Here is a 20,352-nt window from a genome sequence, read left to right as displayed (position 1 = left end):
CTATAATCTCAAGACAGCTTATGGTCTAAAGCTAGGGATAAGAGACCATAACTGAGAAAAAGAGTTCATACAGCATAGTAAATCTGCCTTTGGTCTAAAACACCTTCAAAGTTACCTATGCTGGGCTATTAGACAAGTAACAAATTATATAACTCTTATACCTTATATTCACAATTTGAGGCCATTGTGTAAAAAAAAAAGAACTCATTTAAAAGGACAATGTACTAGACAGCGAATATTTTTGTTTCACAGCATCTACCTTACTATTTTATGGAAGCCACATCTTCATTTCCCAGTAGATATTGCTCCTCCTCCATGCTCAGTCCTTTAGATCAAATGAGATGAAACCATCCCACTGCAGAAGAGAAACACAGCATCTAGGCTGAGGCCAATCACATATCTCATTCCCACAGGACATGGTCACCAGACCCAGCTACAGCCAGTGAGACACATGTTTTAGGATGCTTTCAGCCAAATGTCCAATAAAAGAGAAAACAATGGAACTAAAGAGTGCAGCCCAAGAGATCAAACAGCAAAAAAGGTTTAATTCCCTCTTAATAAAAAAATCCAATATGAAATAGTTTGATCAGTAAGAGTAATTTATTGTCCCACACCACAAAAGGCAAAAGCAGGATGGTTCCAGGGCTGGTTAATAGTGCAGCTGAAACCCCTTGGTTTCTTCCGTTTATCTCCTAATATCATCCTGAGTACATCAACTTGGCCCTTGGTCCTTTGTCCTTGGGCTAATTCCCCTACTAGACAGCTGCAGTACCTGCTGGCATCACAGTTATACAGCAATACTTCGAAGATCAGGTCATTCCTTCCTTGGTGCCTCTTGTCACAAGCAAGGAGGCATTTCCCAAAAGCCTTCAGCCAACTCCCCCTTGTATCTCCTTGGCCAAAACTGTGTCATGTGTTTTTGTTGAATCAATCATGATTAAAAGGAAAGGGACACTGTAAGTCTTAGGTGAATCAGAATTCAATCTAGGAGCTGGGGCTGGGTCTACCCCCCTCCCTGAAACATGTGGTAGGGGAGGGTGGAGAATACTTGGTAGAAATCTAAGCAATAGCAACAGAACACAATGAGGCTGTTGAAAGGTCTTTTGGGTAAAAAACACATCAGATTTGTAGGGTTGCTCTTCTTTGCAGATACATAGGGAGACCTTCTACTATCGAATGGCTGACTGCAATGGCCCTCTTGTAAGTGAGACAGATCTAGAGCCTCTGCGGCCATCTGAAAAGTTTGCAGGTGAGAGTCTGCCTATGAATGATCCAACACTGAGGATGGAAAAGCCAATAGATCTGAACAAAGAAATTAGTCTTACTGCACCTATGGGCCCACATTTACTGCACAAGAAGACAGCCCTGCCTCTAAGCTTTTTAGTTGTACAAGGCAATGAAATCAGTGTGTGTGTGTGTGTGTGTGTGTGTGTGTGAGAGAGAGAGAGAGAGAGAGAGAGAGAGAGAGAGAGAGAGAGAGAGAGGAGAGAAATAGATACTGGGATTGCAGGGACATTCTGCCTTTGAGCTACACCCCCAGCCCTATTTTACTTTTTTTTTTTTTAAACAGAGTTTCACTAAATTGCAGAGGGCCTCTCTAAATTGCTGGAGCTGGCCTCAAACCTGTGATCCTTATGTCTCAGTCTCTCAAGTACTGGGATTATAGGTGTACACCACCAAACCAAGCTCAATAAAGTCACTTTTTGCTTGAGCCACTTCGAATTGGGTCCCCTGCAACAGAAAGATCACCACTGAAACACGCAGCATGACATACGTTACAGAAAGAGAGCAAGTGACCGGAGACTCTGTGACCCAGGCCTCTCAGGTGAAGCTCCTCCAACCAGGGCTCTCAGCAGTGTTTTTGTCATTCACCTGATCTTTCTGCTATTTTAATAGTCACAGCAAAAGATCTGAGCAATTCTGATCACTCCCAGAAGTTGACAGGACACTTAAAAATGAACCCCGGAAACCTTTAGACCCCTGCACAAGAGAGCTAGAAAACACAAGGAAGTGAGGAACAATTTCCACCTGCTAAGGGATAAGGTAGAGTAGTGTTAGGTGCACAGCATTCCAGGGCTTCTTTCAGTCCAAAAGTTTCTTCCTGCAAGAGTGAAAGATACAAGTTACCATGTGGAATCATCAAGAAGCTGGGTTTAGCCAGAGCAGATGGGAGCTGGCAGAAGGTACAGCTATGTGGAGCCTTCCTCAAAGGACTTGGCAGAGCCCCCATACATTTGAGCCCTGCTTATATTCTTTGGCACTTTTCTCCAAAAGGGATCCAAGAGAATTCCAGAAAAGGAGCTGTTAACCTTCAACGCACCCTGGTGAAGTTCATAGGTGGGGGCAAAACAAAACATGTCCAAAGAGACCGGAGGGTTATTATTTTCGAATAAAAAATTATGATTGAGGAGAAACAGATGCTGAAGAGATATTCCGAGATATGAAAAGAACTGTAAAAGAGAGAAAACAACGGAACTAGGAAAAGGTGTGGGCCCAAAGAAGAGAGAGCGAGAAAGATCAAATTCCCCTTTTAAACATACAATTGTAATATTTGAATATGCCAAGTCATAAAAATGCACATGAAGTTCTAACTTTGGCCTAAACAGTTTTCTTTTTTTTTCCTAGAAAAAATAAAACAAAAAGATGCAATACTGCCACGAAACCTCTGACCTGCCAAAAACAATTATTTACACAAGACGATGTGTTTCCAGGACATCTATAGGCTCTGCCTTCCCAACCCTTAGGCAGTTGGTGAAGCGAGTGAGGAGCAAGAAGGAAGAGAGTATTGAGAGGGAAAAGGAAGCCAAGGTAGCGAATCCCACCTGCTTAGCGGGAGGTCACCTCACAAGCGTTTGCCCATGACCCTGTAATTCATCTCCTCCACGCAAAATGCGGTTCTTTCTGGACATGTAAGTCATTTTACTTGATCCCATTTTAATACTTTATTTTCAAAAGGAATGCTGAATACTGGCAGGGAAAAAAAAGTGACGTTTGTTTGTTTGTTCTGGTAGAGGGAATGGAACCCAAAGGCATTCTACCTTCGAGCTACACCCCCAGCCTTTTTCTAAATTTTTATTTTAAAACAAGGTCTCGCTCAGTTGCGGAGACAGCCTAGAACCTGTGACCTCCCAGTCTCAGCCTTCCAAGTACTGCGTGGGATTCTAGGTATGCACCAACCTGCACAGCTAACACAGTGAACCTTTAAAGAGTGTGTGGAAGTTTTTCTAATCATCGCAGCTTTGGTGGGTGATTTAGTTTTTTCATTTGTCTGTTTAGGTGGTTGTTGGTTTGTTGGCACTAAGGACTAAACCCAGAGGCATACTACTTCTAAGATACACCCCCAGTTAAATGCTAAGGGTCTTGCTAAGTTGCTGAGGCTGGCACTGAACCTGAAATCCTCCTGTCTCAGCCTTCCAAGTACTGGGATTGGAAGTGTGTGCCACAGTGCTGGGCTGGGAAATTCAGCTTTTAAGAGTAAGGGACTGTCCCTGGTGTCTCATGCGGCTTCAGCAGGATTTCAAGAGGACAGCCTGGCTGGACTTGCCCCTCCACTTCTGATTACAAAATATGACCCCTGAAGAATATCTTTTCTCTTGGAGGGAAAAATTAAAAGACTCCTTGATTTCTTCAACTGTCTTGATTATCTGTAGAAATGGCTTATAGTGTTGAAATGGATGCAAGAGATCATGATAAAAATAGGGGAAGGAAAAATGTAGAAGTGTTCTAATGATATCTTCAACTAGATTCCACCTTGGTGGGGAAAATTGTGACCACCATTCTCATTCTCTTGGATCACCTTATATTTTCAACTTCCAGTAGGTACAGTTTTAAGGTAATAAAAGCTACTTGGGTTTGAGTAAGGATAGAAAAAAATAAAAGAAATAGTCTACAGGGGATATAAAGGAAGAATAAGGAAAATATAACTTTAATATGGAAGCCTGGAACAACATTCCCTAATATTCTTACTCCTCAAGCCTGGTATCATTCCCCACCCCCACCCCAACCAGTCAATTACCAGTCTTTAATAATTGTTCTGAGTACTCCTGACTTTCCTCAAAGAGGTATCTATTGATCAGCCAACAAAGACCACACAAAAGATCATGAAAGGTAGCCAGACACTGTACTGGAAATTAGCTTATTTGCAAAACACCTTTAGCTATTCATTATCCAACCTAGGGATAGTTAAGCAGGAGAGATATGTTGGTAAGAGAACAGAGGTCACATGACTGAGGTCACACAAAAAATGATAATGTACTTGGGCACTGAAAATAGTTTAAACAAAAATGGAATCTCTTTGGGCACTGTAGCCAACTCTGAATATCTAAATAAGAAATACCTATTGATGAGATGAATGAAGTAACAACCAGGACCTGGAAGATGACCAAAACAGCCTAAATCATCTTGTGACTACTGGACTGATATCATCCTCACATACGTCCTTCTAGCCACCCCTCTTCCTATAAAAGAAAAGCTGTGAACTCCTAAATGTGTCTCTCATTCTAGAGATGGCCTGCATTCTCCCTCAAATGTGCATTTCTTGCTTTCCTAAATAAATTTCTGTGTATTTCTCTAGCAGAGTCATACTGAAATTCTTTTCTGTCATGTAAGCCAAGGACCCCCCTGGTCCTGAGTTGTATTCCCCTCTCTCCCCCACAGGAACTCCTCCAGACCCTTCACAGAATCAACCCTTTTCCCAAGACAGGTAGACATATTAAAAGAAAAATGTTGAATCTTGCCAGTCTTTTTTCTACTATTCATCCTCATTCCTTTGGGCACTTTTTTTTTCTCTCCAGGTGTTTTCTACTCTTGTTCTTGGGTGATTCTTCTTTCAGGCTTTATGGTTGGACAAACACTAGGGTTTTATCTACCCTCTCATTTATTCTTTACTCCTTTCTATTTTTCCAGAGATCTCTTTTCCTGGTAAGAATTGTAATTTTTTTTTAAAAAGGGAGGACGGGATTGAGGGCACATGGGTTTTTGCATAACTTTTTCTCTGATTATTATGGGTGGGTGTGTTTCCATGAAGTCTTGAATGGAAACATTCAAGACTCTCCCTACTCTTAAACCTTTGGTGTATCCAGAGAGGACCAAACTGGCCTAATGCTTTCCAGCCTTGGTTGTCTGTGCTAGGAAAACAAGAGAAGTCAACAGATCTTTCTTTATTATTATCATTTGTTTGGTCACTTTAATTACTTTTGTTTCAAAATATTATTGTGAAGGTTTAAAGAATTGAAATAAGGTAAAAGATGCTTTAAAATACAGATTTACTGAACATGACTGAAATGACCCCCTCTCCTCTCCCTTAAGAGGCAAAAAAGCAAGATTCTCAAACCTATATTTATATAAAAGTATGATATTTCATACTTTAGCATAAAGAATGTATCTTAAAAAATTCATCATCTGTTTTTCTACTGTTCTTGGTTTGTTAATTAGTGAATAGAATCTTAGAAATGCTTATCTGACCATAAAACACAAGTTATCCCCAGAAATTATCAAATTTCAAGCTTTTGTTCAAAAAGTTATATGTAAATTTTATTTGAGCTGTACTTCTCACTTGAAAATTGAAACCATATTCAAAAGGATCTTTTATGGCTTTCTTCAAATATCTAAGTTTCTTAGAACTTAAATCATAGGCTTTGATGTATTATTCCTAGATAATGATAGATACTTTGCTTAAAATGCATTGAAGGAATTATTGTCCTGCTCATTTTAGCTAAGAATAAAACCTCATACTGTCTAAATGCCAATTTATGCAGAATTCCATTTACCAGTGGCTTATTTTTAAAAAGATTTTGAGTAACTATTATTCATATATGTATACATAAAATACATTATTACTATTTAAAATGGATAAAAATTTCTACTTTGAAATATTTTATTTTGCCGGGCATGGTGGCGCATGCTTGTAATCCCAGCAATCAGGAGGCTGAGACCTGGAGGATCACGGTTTTCGGACAGCCTCGGCTACTTAGTGAGGCCCTCTGCAACTCAGCAAGACCTGGTTTCAAAATAAAGAATAAAAAGGGGGGGGGGGTCACGGGGTGTAGCTCAGAGGTCAAATGCCCCTGGGTTCCATTCCCAGACCTGAAAAAAAAAAAGAAATATCTTATTTTAACACAATTTACACTATACTCAGATTACAACTTTTCTTTAATGCCATTAAATTTTCATGCTAATATTTTCAGATTTAGTTCTCATGGACAAAACAATATAGTATAGCATCTAACAGATTGGGCTCTTATAGATGACAGAAACATCTGTCTGAAGTAGCCAAAAGAATCAATTGAACAATAATTATAACAAATCAGATATATACAGTTGACATACAAAATGATTAGCTTTCCCATATACCACAGCAACAAATTAGAATTGTCAGAAGGAAAATGGCCCAATTAACTAATAATAACAAGAAACACAAAAAATAACTGGAAATAACAAGACATTTTCAAGGCCTGTGATAAAATCTACATAAAAAGTTACTAGAAGTTATTTTTAAAAACTCAAGTATATGTAGAAAATACTCCTTTTAATCAAATATTTCAAATATTGTAAGGCTATCAATTTTCTCCAAATTAACCTAGAAAGTCAGTGTAATTTTATTTAAACCCCAATAGCATTTTTATTAAATGAGGCAAGCTCATTTCCAAGTTCATTTAGAAAAGAAAACATCAAACAAACAGGGGAAATTTTGAAATAACACTAGGAGAAACTTTCTCTGCCATCGAAATGTACTGTAAGCTATTAGTAATTTTAAAGTCCAGAAGTGGTACAGAAACAGACAAATAGATCGATATCATATATTTGTATATTATTTTAAATCACATCAGTGAAAAACAGTGATGGCAATTGGTTATTGTCTTAGTCTATTTGTGCTGCTATAACAAATATCACAGACTGAGTAATTAATAAAGAGCAGAGGTTTCTTCCCTCACAGTTCTGTGGGTCAAGAGCCCACAGCCAAGGTGTCTGGTGAGAGCTACTCTCTCTGCTTCCATAACATCATCTAGTGTGCTTACTGCATTTTCAGAGGAGACACATGCTTTGTTATCACATGGAAGAAGGGAGAAGGGAAAATTCACTCTATAAAACTATTTTATAAGGACACCTAATCCCATTAATGATAGCAGAGCCCTCATGACTCAGTAATCTCCTCAAGGTCACATGTCCCAATATTGTTGTTTGGGGGATTTTCAAAATAAATTTCAGAGGGGGGAAAACCCATTTGAACCATAGTATCGAACCCAAAAATGACTAACAGTGGACTTCTACATTGTTTAGGCATTTTACAAGAAAATTATGTTCTTAAATTTTCTGGGGTTTTTTGTTTGTTTGTTTGTTTCTGCACTGAGGATTAAACCCAGGGGCATTATACCTTCAAGCTACACTCCCAGCCCTATTTTGTTATTTATTTTTTAAATTTTGAAATAGGGTCTCACTAAGTTTCAGAGAACCTCGGTAAGTAACTAACTGAGGCTAGCCACATACCTGTGATACTCCTGTCTCAGCCTCCCAAGTACTGGGATTACAAGCACAGGCCACCATACTTGACTCTGTAATTTTTAAAAACTATTTTTGAAACACACAAGCAAGGTCTGAATCAGACAGACATAGATTTAGTCCCATAATATGTATTACTGAGAAAATTGAGGAATCTACTTAAACTTTCTAAATTCAAGTTGCTTGTCTGTAAACTGGAATAAATATTAACATCATATGAATAAATAAAAATATATAAAGCACTTGCACACAAAGCAATCACTGAATCCCTTTTTACATTTTCTGTCTCATAAGTTTCCAACTGCATTCTTTATGCTGGCTTTTTTTTTTTTGCATCAAATGTGCTTATTTTTTTTTAAGCCAGGTGTGGTGGCACATGCTTGTAATCCCAGCATTTGGGAGGCTGAGACAGGAGGATCGCGGTTCGTGAACAGTCTCAGCTACTTAGCGAGGCCCTTTGCAACTCAGTGAGACTCTGTTTCAAAATAAAGAATAAAACATAAGGCCGGGGGTATAGCTCATAAGTAGAATGCCCCTTAGTTCATCCCAGTACCCCCAAAAAGTGTGCATATTTTTCACAGCTTAAAAATTCTATCTTCCCTCAATCCAGCTTATTTCCATCTTCTACTGCTTCTTAAAAGGCTTCTTAAAAGGCTTCTACAGGCTTCTAAAAGACATGTCTACACTTCTAATATCATACTAGCCCCCATTTCCATTCGTGTTTTTGTCCCTCCTCCACTCCAGCCAGGGGCCCTTCTGGAGATGCAGACCACCTTTTCACAGCATGTTCAGTAGCATCTCATCAACCTCTGAGCCCTGACACTCTTGAAACACTCTCCTCTTGTGCTTCTGCTACCTGTACCAGTGATTGAGCTCCCAATTTTCTGGCTAGCCTTTCTCTTTAGCCCTTAAATGTCAGTCTTCTTCAGGCTTCAAGTATATCAATTAGCAAAGATTGCATTTAGAATGTTTTCATGGTGTTTTAGAAAAATGGCTATTAAGAAGACCATCAATATCTATCTCAACATACTTCATCAGAGGTTCATCCTCTTAGCAAATTTTTTTTTTGTGTGTGTGTGTGTGTGTTTCACTGGTGATTGAACCCAGAAGCATTCTACCTCCAAGCTAAACCCCCAGACTTATTTTGTTTTTATTTTTGAAACAGTCTCACAAGATTGATAATTGATGAGTTTTCCTATTTGCTGGGGCTGTCCTCAAGCCTACAATCCCCCTGTCTCAGCCTCCCAAGTACTGGGATTACAATGTGTACCATCATGTCCAGATGACCTCTATGTTAGATATTTTAATTATTCTGTGTCATGGAGAGGTTAACTTCTTTGATTTCATCTCATTGGGGTTCTGAATGTCTCCTGTATATGGATGTCCAACTCATTTTCTGTATTTGGAAAAGTCTCTGATTTTTATTTCTCTGAAGAGATTCCTAATTCCCTTCATTTGTGTGTCTCTCTAATGCATCTTATTCATAGATTAAGTAATTTCATATTATTCCACATGTCTTAAATATTTTGGTTATGCTATTTTATTGTCTTCTTTATATGCTGTGTGATCAGTTCTGAATGAACTGTCTTCAAAAAATGAGACCTCATTTTCTATGTGGTCTAGTATGTCAGAGTTGATTTCTAGTGATGTCTTTAATTCACTTATTGTCTCCTTAATTTCACCCAGTGTTTTGTTTTGTTTGGGTCCTTAATTAAAGTCTCAATTTCTCTATTTATTTGTTTTTTCATTTCCTGCACACTTTCTATAATTTCATTTCTAAGTTCTTTGGTAATATTGAAAATCAAAATTCTGAAATGTCCTTCTGAAATTTTATATAGCTCAATATTGGTGATCTCCCTTACTGTTGAGTTTTAGGAGTTGTTTCCTTATTGACATTTATTCTCATGTTTTCAGAATTCTTAGATCTGTATGTCTTTTGTTTTGGCATCTTCTTTCTCTTTATGTGGGAGACCTTTGTTTATTTGTTATACTTTTGCAGTAAGGCCTATGCTGGGGATACATATATATATTTGCCTCAATGAATCTGTCTCATATAATCAGACTTTTGAATTAGTCCTTCAGAACCTTTTTAATGGGATATATTTCTTAGTATGTGCAGGACAGAGGGAGTCTCTGATTGGATATCAGCCTCCATTCTCTCTAGGCCCAAACTCAGCAGGGCCAGAGACTATATTGTTTCATTCAAAACCTATGGCCTGCTGGCTGAGATTCAATGCCCTAAGGAAACCACCACACAACTATTCTGCTGGTTGCACACATATGAAAATAAAACGCTGTGGGACACTGGCCTCTGGCAACTGTGGCCACTGGGCCCAACCTCAGCAAGACCAGAGATTATGATATTCAGCACTTGTGGCCTGGCTGGCTGAACTTTGATGGCCCAGGGACACCACCACTGATCTTTTTGTTGTGATCACCTGAGGTACATTCAACCACTGGATTGCACACTCAGGAAGCATAAACTCTGCTGGATGAGAGAATATTAAAATCCCAGCCTGTAGCATGGCTGTCTGAGTGAGATTGCCCTGGAGATACTGCTATTGCTCTACCAGCTGCAATCACATGAAAGCCTGCTGGACCCTGGCCTTTTCTCTCCCTGATTTTAAGTACAAACTATGGCAGGGAGAGCTTGTATTGTTCTGAGCCTGGGGCTTGAGTGACTGAGTTATTTAGCCCCAAAGACACTGCTGCTGTTCTGGGCAGCTGCAATCATGATTGTACTTGTTGGCTACCAGCCTTGTGTTTGTGGCTTCCAAACACTGCCAGGTGAGAATATATACTTCTGAGCCTGCAGCATGGTTGACTGAGTTATTTGACTTCACTGACATCACTGCTGGTGGTCTTACAGCTAATGTTTCTAGGGATTGTCTGCTAATTCATGTTTTTACTTTGACTGTAGCCTCTCCTCCTACCTCTCCAAGGATAGTTTGCAAACTCACAGACACACCCCCCCCCAGGGGTGTTTTTGTTCCCAAACAAGTCCCTGAAGCTGTGCAAGCTCCTTCTGGGAAGGTGAGATCCTGAATAGTACCACTGCAGTTCCTGCAGGAAGGATCTATAGTTTCTTGGTCCCCATGGATTGAGGGGGCCATTGGAGTTCACTGAGTAAATTGGCTGGTTGGTCTGGAGATTCAAAGTGGTCTTGATGAGGCAGAATGTAGCCACTGGGATCCCTGCAGGGAGGGCCTGCCATTTCTTGGTCCTGCCGAGTTCAGCTGCAGCCACAGAAATTTGCTGGGCAGCGTAGAGAGTTGCATCATGAAGTGTTCAAGTGTGGAGAGAAGAATGCAATTAATTTTTTGTGTTGGTTCTCTGCAATCATTGACTCCACGAGATGTAGCTTCTTTGCTGGCATTGGTCTCTGGGAGCCTCTGGTCCTGTCAGCTGCTAACTCCTGCATGGGCTTGCCAAAATGTCATTGCCTCTGCTCTCAGCTCACTAGATGATTGGCATGGGACTTTTTTTTAGTCCTCTATTCTATGCTGTTTCCATTCCACCATGTTTCTACTGTCTCATCTGTTGCATTCTGACTGTTTTTCTTCTCTTATTAAGAAGCAGTCTTCCTTCTGGTTGAGTTCTGAATATCAAAGCAACTGAAATGTGCTGCCTTCCTTTATTTCACCATCTTTAATCCCTCCATAATGAATTATGTAGATGTGAGTTCAATCTCTAGTATGACACACTAACATGAATGTCTATACTACATAAAGCAATCTATAGATTCTGCACAATTCCTATCAAAGTCTCAATAGCATTTTTTTGTAATAAGAAAATTTGTCCTTAAGTTCATGTGAAATTTCAAAAGACCTTGTGTAGCAAAAACTATTTTAAATAAGAACAAAGTTAAATTATTCACACATTCTGATTTCAAAATATATTATGAAATAATGTGATACTGGCATAAAGACCAATAGAACAAACTAGAGAACCCCAAAAGAGGCCCTTACATATAATGATCAAATCATCTTCAACAAAGATACCAATACCATTCAATAGGGGAAAAACTGTTTCTTCAACCTACAGCATTGGGAAAATTAGATATCTACATGCAAGAGAATGAAGTTGGGCCCTTACCTTATGTCATATACAAAAGTGAATTCAAAATGAATAGAAGGCCAAAATATGAAGATCTGGAACTACAAAATTTCTAAAAGAAAACATAGTAATTAGCTACAGTGAGTTATAGTCTTACAACTATTAGGATGGTTACTATTTTAGAAAAACCAACAAAATACTTGATGAAGATGTGAAAAAATTGGAGACTTTATGTACTGTGGGTGGGTTATAAAATGGTACAATTGGCATGGAAAATAGTATGGTGGCTCCTCAAAAAATCAAAAACCAAATTACCTTATCATATCACAATCTCAATTTGAGATATACATCCAAAAATTTGAAATCAATTTGTCAAAGAGATATTCATGCAGTCATGTTCACAGCAGTAAAATTCTCTATGGCCAAAAAGTTTAATCAACCCAATTGTCCATCAGCAGATGAATGCAAGAAAAAAAGGTATATTCATTCAATGAAATATTTTTCTGTCTTAAAAAGGAACAAAATTCCATCACATAGTACAATATGAATGAATCTTGAAAATAAATCAAGTATAATTAACCAGAAACAAAAAGATACTATAAAATTTCATTTACATGAGATATTTAGTCAGATTCATAGAGACATAAAGTAGAATGGCATTTGCTATGGACTGGTAACAAAGTAAAATGGAAAGTCCTTGATCAGTGGGCATAGAGTTTCAAGGTTTTTTGCTTTTTGTTTTTTTTTCTGCTTTTTAAAAATGTTTCTCCTCCTCCTCTTCCTCCTCCTCCTCCTCCTCCTCCTCCTCCTCCTCCTCCTCCTCCTCCTCCTCCTCCTTCTTCTTCTTCTTCTTCTTCTTCTTCTTCTTCTTCTTCTTCACCTAGTGCTTTGTAATTTTACATCATATTGGTATACAGAATGCCAGAAAAGTACATGCTTACAGCTCTTGGTGACCTCTCTACTCCCTCCCCTCCCCATGCATGTCTTTGATATTGGATTGGAAAAATGTCTGGAAATTTGTTTCACGGCAAGTGAATGTTTTTGACACTACTATACTGTATGCCAAAATGGTTAAGATGGTAAATTGTATGTTATAAGCTTTATTCCACAACAAAAACAAAAAAGAATCTTCTTCAAAAGAAAATAAAAATAGAATGAAGAGAAGTAATTTATTTGAATCAAGTTATATATGACATTTAAATGGCAGTAAGTTGAAAACAGATAAACTTATTTTCATGTATAAAAAGTTACTATTGAAGAAGTAACTATGACAGGGTTTCCTTTGTAGGAAGGCCTGTATTGGGAATAATTTTGATGCATTAGGTGATGCTTCATAAATATCATAGTCACACCTACTATGCACTTCAAGTCCCAGTGAAAACAACAACCCTGAGGTCTTTTTATTATATTCCCAGCACCTTTGAAAGAGCCATGGGAGTATGACACAAACTTGAATGTCAAGAGTGTTGATATTGTATGTTGGTTCTGCAGAGACTTGAGGTGCTCTCAGGTATAAAATTTTAGCACCGACTTAAAGTTTTAATAGGTCTTTTTTTTGAAGTTTTGGCTAAGTATTTTGCTTATAATAGAATGTTGGACATTATAAAAATAGCCTAAAAATGTACCGGTCAGCAATAATCATTGTTCAGGAAAAATACAGGAGTATATGGCAAAAAGCAGGATAGAATAGAGAAAATGTACCATACTGAGGTACTGAGGAAATGAGGAAAATGGCCAGTATGTATAGAGACCTGCTATCCAGACATTTTCCCTCCCCTCATTGCTTGGGACAAGCAGTAAGAAACAGAAAGACAGAGAACCATGGGAAGTGATCAACTGTGGTGCAAAGGAGACCACTATTTTTATGCAGGCCGATTTTCCATATACAAACACAGGCATGGGTACATATATGCACACTTTATGTATTTTTGTCAATTAACTATGTAATGCCAAATTATTAATTGTTTAAATCTTGGCCATTTGATAATTTGTCTTGTAAAGCTTATTTTCTCTAGCCTCATTTACTTTACTAGGAGGAAGGATAAATAAATTATATCATGTGAAGAAATACATTGAAACCATTAAAAAGAATGGTGTAAGTACTGGCATGGAAAAATAACCAAGACATACTGTATTTTTCTTAAGGTCATGGAACTAGTATACAGTGATTCTAATTATACTTATCAAACTACACAAAAAGATACTACATATATTTTTGTACTATCTTTGCAATTTCTGGTAATAGAAAGGGGGTGAGCTGATTACATGATGGGTCTCTTCAAATAGTGATTATAAAAACTAGATAAAATGAAATAAAAATATTTCAAAAGAGTGGATCTGTCTTAAAAGTAAGTCTGACTAAAGCTGCAGGAGAGTTTAAGCTCAAAATACTACAATTAGAAGGGGTAAGAATTATGAATTTGTGGCTTTCTGGCCCCAGGGCACTGTCTAATTCTGGTGGCTATGACTATGGAAAAATTGTGGAAAGAAACCACATCTTTATTAGTTAAAGGTGCCAGAGATAAGAGTGCGGGATGGAAATGCAGCTGGAAATTTAGAGGGGAAATCCTGGCAGTGAGAAGACAAGAGAAAAAGCAAAGTTCAAATTGTGAACATAAACTCTGCCCAAATCCCTGAGTAACAACTAAGCTCTAAAGATGTGGGAGAGATTCTGGGAGTTCAACAAGTAAACAGACAGGAGGGAATCGACTTTTTCTTTCTTTATTTTTCTTTTTTGCATTAGAGATTGAACCCAGAGCCTCATGGGTGCTAGGCAAGTGCTGTACCGTACCACTGAGCTACACCCTCTCAACCCTTTTTATTTTGTATGTTTGAGGCAGGGTCTCCCTAAATTGTGCAAGCTAGCCATGAACTTAGAATCCTCATGCCTCAGCTTTCTAAGTAGCTGGGGTTACAGGTTGTATACCATCAAAAAATCTAGCCTTGAAAGACAAAATTATATGAGGCCAGATCTATGAGTTTGCTGCATTTTTTTTGTTTTTGTTTTTTGGGGTTTTTTTGTTTTGTTTTGTTTTGTTTTGTTTTGTTTTTGGTGGTACCGGGGTTCCCGGAAGCCCTTCTACCTCCGGGCTACACTCCCAGACCTATTTTATATTTTTTTATTTGGAAACAGGGTCTTTTATGCCAGCGTGACTGGCTTCGAACCTGCGCGATCCTCCTGTCTCTGCCTCCCAAGAGCGGGGATTACAAGCATGCGCCACGATGCCCGGCACATTTTGTTTTTAATTAAGTAAATTCTCAAATCATACAGCAGCCCAGTCTGCAAAAGGTGTGTTGTTGTTGTTGTTGTTGTTGTTGTTGTTGTTTTGAAACCAGGTCACACTAAGTCTCCCTAAATTGGTGAGGCTAGCCTCAAACCTGAGATCCTCCTGTCTCAGTTTCCAAAATATGAGGATTACAGGCATGCACCACCACACCTGGCTCAAAAAGGTGAATCTTTTTTTTTTTTCACTTTTCTTTTTTTTTTAATTTATTTTTTATTGGCGCAATGTATTCATACATCATAGTGGTATAAAGAAAATACTTTTGTAGATATACATGCACATCTTGCCCAGTTAGCCCCTACCACGATCCCCACCCCATTCCCTCCCCATCCCTCCTTCCCACGCTTGGCTTACTGGTTGACATCTAGTATTATAGCAATTTATACAATATTAACATTGATAATCTCACATAACAGTTTCATTTGTCTGGTACCAAACTTTTGATGACTTAAAGATAACATTTCAATATTTCTTTTTGCTTTCTTTCTTACCAGAGAATATTTTTTTCTTTTTTTTTTTAGGTGAAACTATCATACATTTATTTATTTATTTTTCAGAAAAAATCTATCCTGATATGGAATATGGACTCTAGATACCCAAAACAGTCTCAAAGAAGAACAAAGCTAGAAGATGTATGTTTTCTGATTTCAAACCATATAAAGCTACAATAATTGAAACAGTGTAGTACTGTTCTAAAGGCAGATATATAAACCATTGGAGCTAAATAAAAGCCTAGAGATACATTCTTCCATACATTGTCAAGTTATTTTTGATAAGGTTTCCATGAACTTTTGGTGGAGGAAATACTAGTCTTTTAACTAAATATTGTTGAAAAATAATAATAAATGAAAAAGAATAAAATTGGGCTCTTAAAAGAAAAAATTGGGCTCTAAAAATGAAAAAGAATAAAATTGGCTCTTATATTAACTCAAAATAGATAAAAGACCTAAATATAAATCTTAATACTATAAGCTTTTAGAAGAAAATCTGGGTTATAAAACCTCACAACATTGAAATTGGAAGTGATTTCTTGGATATGATTTCAATGGCACAGGCAACAAAAGAGTAAATAAACTCCCTAAAAAATAAAAAAAATATTGTATATCCAAAGACAATGTAAACAGGGTTAAAAGTTACTAATCCTCTTCCAAGAGTTCCTCCTATGACCCATTTCTCCCTAACTCTCACATATTAGGGAAAGCATCTGATTTTTTATTTTTTGTGCCTGACTAATCTCACTTAGCATAATGTCCTCCAGTTCCATCCATTTCCCTGAAAATGATGTAATTGAGTTTTTTTTGATGGCTGAGTAAAATTCCATTGTGTACATATCCCACAGTTTTGTAATCCATTCATCTGTTGATGGACATCTTGGCTGGTTCCATAGTTTGGCTATGGTGAATTGTGCAGCTATGAACATAGATACACATGCATTAGTTTGGTAGTTTGGTTTCTTTTCTTTTGGGTAGATACCCAACAGTGGTATTGCTGGATCAAATGGAAGATTTGTTCCCATTCTTCTGAGGATTCTCCATACTGTTTTCCAAAGTGGTTGCACTAATTTGCAACCCCACCAACTATGTCTTAGAGTTCCCACTTCTCCACATCCTCGCCAGCATCTGTTGTTGTTTGTGTTTTGAATGATGGCCATTCTAGTTGGAGTTAGGTGAAATCTCAGGGTAGTTTTGATTTGCATCTCTCTGATTGCCAGTGATGTTGAGCATTTTTTCATGCATTTATTGGCCATTTGAATTTCTTCTTTTGTGAAGTGTCTATTTAGTTCATTTGCCCATTTTGTTATTGGATGCTTTGTTTTCTTAGTGTTGAGTTTCTTGAGTTCTCTGTATATTCTAGATATTAGTCCTCTATCAGTGGTGTAGGTGGCAAAAATCTTCTCCCATTCTGTTGGCTCTCGATTGAGGTTCTTGATAGTTTCCTTTGCTGAACAGAAGCTCTTCAGTTTCATGCAATCCCATGTATTGATTCTCCTTTTAATTTGTTGTGCCTTTGGGGTCTTGTTGAGGAAATGTTTGTCTGTGCCTATGTGTTGTAGTGTTGGACCTATGCACTCTTCAAGGAGCTTCAAGGTCTCTGGTTTAATTTCCAAGTCTTTGATCCATCGTGAGTTGACTTTTGTACAGGGTGAAAAAGTGGGATTAACATCCAATTTTCTGCATATGGTTAACCAGTTTTGCCAACACCATTTGTTGAAGAGGCTATCTTTTTTTCAGTGTATGTTTTTGGCCCCTTTGTCAAAAATCAATTGGCTGAAAGTGTGTGGACTTGTTTCTGGGTCTTCGATTCTGCTCCATTGGTCTATATATCTGTTCTTTTGCCAGTACCATGCTGTTTTTATTACAATGGCTTTGTAGTATAGTTTAAAGTCAGGTATTGTGATTCCTCCTGCGTGGTTTCTGTTGCTGAGAACTACCTTGGCTATTCTGGGCTTTTTGTTATTCCAGATAAATTTAAGGACTGATTTTTCTATGTCTGTGAGGAATGATCTTGGTAGTTTAATGGGCATTGCATTAAATCTGTAGACCACTTTTGGGAGGATGGCCATTTTAATGATATTAATTCTGCCAATCCATGAACATGGAAGGTCTTTCCATCTTCTAAGATCTTCTTCGATTTATTTTTTCAGTGTTTTATAATTTTCTTTGTAGAGATCTTTTACTTCCTTGGTCAAGTTTATTCCTAGGTATTTTATTTTTTTGTGGGAGATCCTGAGTGGAAGTGTTTTCTGAATTTCTTTTTCAGTGGATTTATGGTTGGTGTACAGGAAAGCTTCTGACTTTTTAAGATTGATTTTGTATCCAGATACCTTGCTGAATTTGTTGATCAGTTCTATAAGCCTTTTGGTTGAGTTTGTTGGGTTTTCTAAATATAGTATCATGTCATCTGCAAATAGTGAAAGCTTAAGTTCTTCTTTTCCTATTTGTACTCCTTTGATTTCCTTTTCTTGCCTTATTGCTCTGGCTAGAGTCTCTAGTACTATATTGAAGAGAAGTGGTGATAGTGGACATCCTTGTCTCGTTCCAGTTTTTAGGGGAAATTCTTGAAGTTTTTCCCCATTTAATATGATGTTGGCAGTGGGCTTATTGTAGATTGCCTTAATAATGTTGAGATATGTTCCTTCTATTCCAATTCTCTGCAGTGTTTTTATCATAAATGGATGTTGAATTTTATCAAATGCTTTTTCAGCATCTATTGAGATGATCATGTGATTTTTGTCTTTGATTCTGTTTATATGATGAATTACATGGATTGTTTTTCGTATATTGAACCAGCCTTGCATCCCTGGGATGAACCCTACCTGGTCATGGTGAATGATTTTCTTGATGTGGTTTTGAATGCGTGTTGCTAGTATTTTGTTTAATAGTTTTGCATCCAAGTTCATCAGAGATATAGGCCTGTAGTTTTCCTTCCTTGAACTGTCTTTATTCGGTTTGGGTATTAGTGTGATGTTGGCTTCATAGAATGTATTTGGGAGAGTCCCAGTTTTTTCTATTTCCCGAAATAGTTTGAGTAGTATTGGGATTAGTTCTCCTATAAAGGTTTTATAGAATTCACTTGGGAAACCATCTGTTCCTGGGCTTTTCTTTGATGGTAAGCTCTTTATTGCTATTTCAATCTCTTTGATTGTTATTGGTTGGTTTAAGTGTTCTATATCTTCTTGACTCAGTTTAGGAAGGTTGTATTTATCTAGGAAGTTATCGATTTCCTCCAGATTTTCCATTTTGTTGGAGTATAGTTTTTCAAAGTAGTTTCTGATAATCCTCTGGATTTCTACGCTGTCAGTAGTAATGTCTCCTTTTTCATCCCTTATCTTCATAATTGGGTTGATTCTCTCTTTTTTTTAGTTAGGTTGGCTAGTGGTTTATCAATCTTGTTAATTTTTTCAAGAAATCAGCTTGTGGTTTTGTTGATTTTCTGTATTGTTTTTTTATTCTCTATTTTGTTAATTTCTGCTCTAATTTTAATAATTTCCCATCTTCTGCTGGCTTTGGGGTTCAATTGTTCCTGCTTTTCAAGGGCTTTGAGGTGTGTCATAAGGCTATTTATTTGAAAATTTTCTGTTTTTCTTATGTGAGCACTCAGTGCTATAAATTTTCCTCTTAATACTGCCTTCAAAGTGTCCCAGAGGTTTTGATACATTGTTTCTTTATTTTCATTTGTTTCTAGAAATTTCTTGATTTCACCTCTTACATCTTCTATGACCCATTCTTCATTCAGAAGTGTGGTGTTCAGTCTCCACATGTTTATGTTGTTTCTCTGGGTCTTCTTATAGTTGATTTCTAGTTTCATTCCATTATGGTCTGAAATGACACAGGGAAGTATGTAACATTTTTTAAATTTGCTAGTGCTCATTTTGTGTCCCAGGATGTGATCTATTTTGGAGACGGTTCCATGAGCAGCTGAGAAAAATGTAAACTCTGCTGTAGTTGGGTGAAATATTCTATATGTGTCCAAAAGGTCCATTTGGTTAATGGTGTTCTTTAGTTCTGAGACATCTTTACTGACCCTTTGTCTGGAAGATTGGTCTAGTATTGTGAGTGGTATGTTGAAGTCTCCCAGTATTGTTGTGTTGGGATTTATGTGTGGCTTCATGTCACAAAGAGTTTGATTTATGAAAGTAGCTGCCCCTATGTTTGGGGCATAGATGTTGATTATTGTTATTTCCTCTTGCTGGACTATTCCTTTTACCAGTAAAATGTGACCTTCTTTGTCTCTTCTAATAAGTTTGGGTTTGAAGTCTAACTTGTCTGATATCATAGTTGCTACTCCTGCTTGTCTTCGAGTACCATTAGCATGGATTACCTTGCTCCAGCCCTTTACCTTGAGTTTGTTCCTATCTTTACTTGTGAGGTGTGTTTCTTGTAAGCAGCAGATGGATGGATTCTGGCTTTTAATCCATTTTGCCACTTTATGTCTTTTTATTGGGGAGTTGAGGCCGTTTACATTCAGTGTGATTATAGAGAGATAATTTTTAATTCCCAACATGTTAAGATCTTATTTCTGTTTGAGATACTGTTTATTCTTCTTTGCTTAGTTGTCTGCTGGATGGGAATTCTTGTTTCTTTGGTTCTGGCGTGAATTACCCATTTCCTCTTTGCAGTTAATCTCCTTGAGTATTTTCTCTAGCGCTGGTTTTGAAGACATAAATTCCTTCAGTTGCTGTTTGTCATGGAAGCTTCTTATTTCCCCATCTAATTTGATGGATAGTTTTGCTGGGTAGGAAATTTTTGGCTGGAAGTTGTTTTCTTTCAGAGTTTGGAATATGTTACTCCAAGCCCTTCTGGCTTTCATAACTTGGTTTGGGAAGTCTGGAGTGATTCTAATTGGTTTGCCTCTGTATGTCACATGGCCTTTTGTTTTTGTTGCCTTTAAGATTCTCTCCTTGGCTTCCACATTAGTCATTTTGACAATTATGTGGCGTGGGGATCCTCTTCTCTGATCCTGTCTAAAGGGAGTTCTATAAGTTTCCTGGACCTGTGTATCAACCTCTTGCTCT

The sequence above is a fragment of the Muscardinus avellanarius genome (genome assembly GCF_963383645.1).
Source record: "Muscardinus avellanarius genome assembly, chromosome: 2".
In the NCBI taxonomy this organism is placed as follows: Eukaryota; Metazoa; Chordata; class Mammalia; order Rodentia; family Gliridae; genus Muscardinus; species Muscardinus avellanarius.
This window is presented reverse-complemented; position numbering follows the sequence as displayed.